A 3,969-nucleotide genomic window follows, 5' to 3' on the forward strand; every position below is an offset into this window, starting at 1 on the left:
AGTAAGTATGTGTGTGTCTCAAGTGCTTAGTGCCAAAAAAAAGTACAAATAATAAGTGCCTGAAGTTTAGAGAAAAATGGGGTTCTCCTGGCCTAAAGGTGGATACAGCTTTCTATCAGAGATGAGGCTTAGGGGAGGATGTTCAGATGGATGGAAAAGAGAAAGCTAGGTAGAAGAAAATGTGGGATACAGGAACGATTAATATTTATAAGGGTCAGAAAATGGGTCTGACAGAGTGAAGGAGGAATGTAACTGGAGAAGAAAGTTGAAGCCATTCAGTTAAGCTAAAGAACTAGCCTAATGCATTTGATCTTCATGAGAAATCAGTTTTCTGAGTACGACCCTCAATCATGACTCAAAGCATGCTCCCAACACCAGCAGTGTCAGCATCCTTTAAAAGCCTGTTAGAAATGTGAATTTGGGGGCCTGATCCCAAAGCTATGGAATCAGAAACCTAGAAATCAGTGTTTAATAAGCCCTCCAGGGAGTTCCCATTATGTCTCAGCAGGTTATGAACCTGACTAGTATCCATGAAGGATGCAGGTTCAGTCCCTGGCCTCACTCCGTGGGTTAAGGATCTGGTGTTGCCATGAGCTGTGGTGTAGGCCACAGATGCAGCTCAGATCAGGCATTGCTGTGGCTGGAAGCTGCAGCTTGGGAACTTACATATGCTACAGGTACAGCCCTAAAAAGCAAAACAAACAAACAAACAAAAAAACCCTTCAGACTTGTGATTTATGTGATTATGATTATTAAGGGAATAACCAAGTTTAAAAAAAAAAAAAAACTTAGTTCTTCCTCCTGCTGCTGCTTTACAGAACCAACCTCTGGAGACAGAAATTTTTCTCTTGAATTATGTAGATTTGTGGGTTTAGTTGAGGATGAAGCTACACAGTTTTGCATCCCCTCAATTTCTCCCTGTAGTCCAAAGGTTTTGTGCAAGAAGTCTATAAAGTGGACCCTTGATTTAAATTGATTAACAGTGTAAATTCATGAAATCTTAGGAGACCAATTTCAAAAAATTCATTGTAATTTCTGCTCCTTTGTTAGTCTGGATATCTTATAAAGACAAAATGGATCCTCAGTTGTGCATAAACTCACATGGATGGTTAAAAAGAATCCACACTATAAATTTGCATAGTACCTATCTGCTATAGTAAGTTTATTAAAACAATACACACAACTCTCCTTTTTGAAAATACAAAAAAATACTCCGGGCCAATTTATTATTTTATTTTTATCTTTATATAAAAAGTGTTTTATTATGCCTCTCTGATTGTTCTGAATTTTTCCATTTACTCCTACTTAAAAATAAATACATAAGTCCAGTGAAAGAAAATTCTGTAGAGTTTAATTTGCTGGAGTTCTCTGATGATCTGCATCAAACTGACTTAACGCTGAATGAACTAGTTCTTGATTTGGTCAAGTTCACCAAGCATTTATTGAGCTACATGCTTTCAGAGATACCACGATGTACCAAACACTGGTGACTCACAAAAAGTGGAGAAAAAAGGATATTTCAAGTATTACAAGACACTCTTTTTCTTTCTTCCTTTTACTCTAGCAAATGACTATATGTTTTGTTTTGTTTTGCTTTGCTTTGCTTTGTGGCAGTTGACTTTTTCTCCCCACTACTGCTTCATTCATGTCACTAGGCCACATTGTGCTCAGGGTCTCAGAGATGGAATGAGATGAGGCATGAGGTAGAAACAGGTAAGCCTTCCTCACTTTGTCCTTCAAAACCTGAAGCAATTGAGAGGAAATGAGAGGAACCTCAAACCAAAGTATTTGAGGGAAATATTAAATAAGAGTAATAGATATAAGAATACAGCTTCCTCCCCTGTGCCCTCCCCCAATAATTCCACAAGCTGGGAACCAGCAGCAAACAAGAAGTCATCAGAGTGGGCAGATGGGTGGTGCCCAGTGGTAAGAAAGTGTCATGAGAGGCACTGTGAGTGATGGCAAGACTCACAAGAGCCACCAGCATCCGAAGACCACCCATCTTCATTTAAGTGGGCACACCCCATCTCTACAGCAAGGGGCTACACTGGCTGCCACTCCCATTGGCCTCCGGTGAAGATTTCCCTTGAACTGTCACCTGTCATTCTTCCAGTCATTTCACAAAAAGACTCTGCCCCTGGACTTTTCTTAGTCCTTGTTATTTCCAAGAGTTACACCTTCTGCCTCCCATTTATATATGTGTATTTTTGAGAGGAGAGTAGCAAATGCATCCACTCAAGATCTCCCTCCAAATAAGGCAGCTATTCTGTGGTGTAGGTCGCAGACATGGCTTGGATCCCGAGTTGCTGTGGCTGTGGTGTAGGCTGGCGGCTACAGCTCTGATTGGACCCCTAGCCTGGGAACCTCCATATGCCGTGGGTGTGGCCCTAGAAAAGACCAAAAAATAAAAAATAAATTAAAAAAATAAACAAATAAGGCAGCTACTAATGGATATCTATTGCAAATGAGCAAGGCTTCAGCTTTGGAGTGGAGAGAAAAGGCAGAGTTAATGTATTGAAACTCATTATTCCTCCAGGCCCTCTGAACCCTGGAAATGCTCAAAATCCCCTTGACCCTCACCACCAGACATTTGGAAGGTCTTACTGCTAGGGACCACGGAAAGTAGTCTTTATTTAAACTTACAGAGTTTGCATTGTGGCTCCGCAGTACCAAACCCAACTAGTATCCATGAGGACTCAGTTTAGATCACTGGTCCCACTCAGTGGGTTAAGGATCTGGCATTGCCATGAGCCCTGATTCAACCCCTAGCCTAAAAACTTATATATGTTGCAGATTCGGCCCTAAAAAGCAAAAAACAAATGAATGAATGAATAAATGAATAAACAAATATAAAGTTACAATGGTTATTGCAATGAGAGCCTTGACTTTGGAGTTGAGCTCTTGGGCTCTTGCCCCAAAGAAGTACAACTTCAAAGTCGCTATGAGGAGGGAGGTTATCTGACAACATTGGTGGAAGTGATCTAAGCAGCAGGCTAGAAAGTATGTAAATAGAGCACCTTTTTTTTTCCCTCTCCATCAAATGCTCACACTCAATTTCTATCCATCTTAGTTTTTCATGCTTCAGACTCTTTTTTTTTTTTTTTTAACAGAATACAGGGAAAAAATTTTAGGGAAAAAATGGGATTTAAAATTTTAAGCAAGAAAATGTTTAAATGAGGAAAATTCTTAGGTATTCTCAGAGGGAAAATTCCAATAGAGAACTAGACTTCACTGCTTTTAAATTAAGTAGTAAATTCAATACTTTCTAAAAAGAAAAAAACAATTGCTCTAGATTTAATAAATGCTTTTCTTATTCCTAACAAAGTTCCTGTTAAATGAAGTACAACAATCTTGAGAGTACACACTCATTCGTAATCAGAGAGCCCAGGACTTTGTGGTAACCAAATGAATTTATCTAACTTTTTCCCCCAAAACAAGCACATCTCAGAAATCCTACTTCTGTTACAGTCAAGAAGCAAGTGTTATAGTCCTTTTTGGTGAAATGTTAGAACACCTCCATTTTTCAGCCTCTAATATCTCCTAATCATAAGACCTCAGTCACAAAAAAAACAAGAATAACTCATCTTCTCTGATCTTAGGTACACAAGAAAATTCTATTACTTCTCACTCATTGTTCCTATTTACTTTTGGATAAATCACATCAAGAGTATTGAGTGATGGCTTATGATAGGCAAGGCACTAAAGTATGTCGAATTGATATATGAGCAACGAAAGTGCAGAACATTATATTTTGTTGTTTCTTAGGCTTAAATAGTGGTTTCTACCATATTATTTAGTTATAATGTATATTTCTACCTGGACCTGCACAGTAGTAACTAGAATTACTAAGGGTGGAAATTAGTTGAAGGTTATTTTAATTAAGCTTTAAGATGAAATATAAGGTTTAGAAACATCCTCAAATGTAATACCCTATTTGATTTTTTTGAACAATGTATTCTTTTCAGTTAC

General features: G+C 38.3%; 1 protein-coding gene across 2 annotated transcripts in view; it reads left to right on the forward strand.

The window, feature by feature from the left end:
• ART4 (ADP-ribosyltransferase 4) overlaps positions 1-3,969 on the forward strand; it is a 38,893-nt gene that overhangs the window by 20,834 nt on the left and 14,090 nt on the right. The window lies entirely within an intron of this gene.

The sequence above is a fragment of the Sus scrofa genome, chromosome 5 (assembly GCF_054392235.1).
Source record: "Sus scrofa isolate SSC_HxYL_T2T_F1_AM1 chromosome 5, Sscrofa_HxYL_maternal_Yorkshire_Landrace_v2.0, whole genome shotgun sequence".
Lineage (NCBI taxonomy): Eukaryota > Metazoa > Chordata > Mammalia > Artiodactyla > Suidae > Sus > Sus scrofa.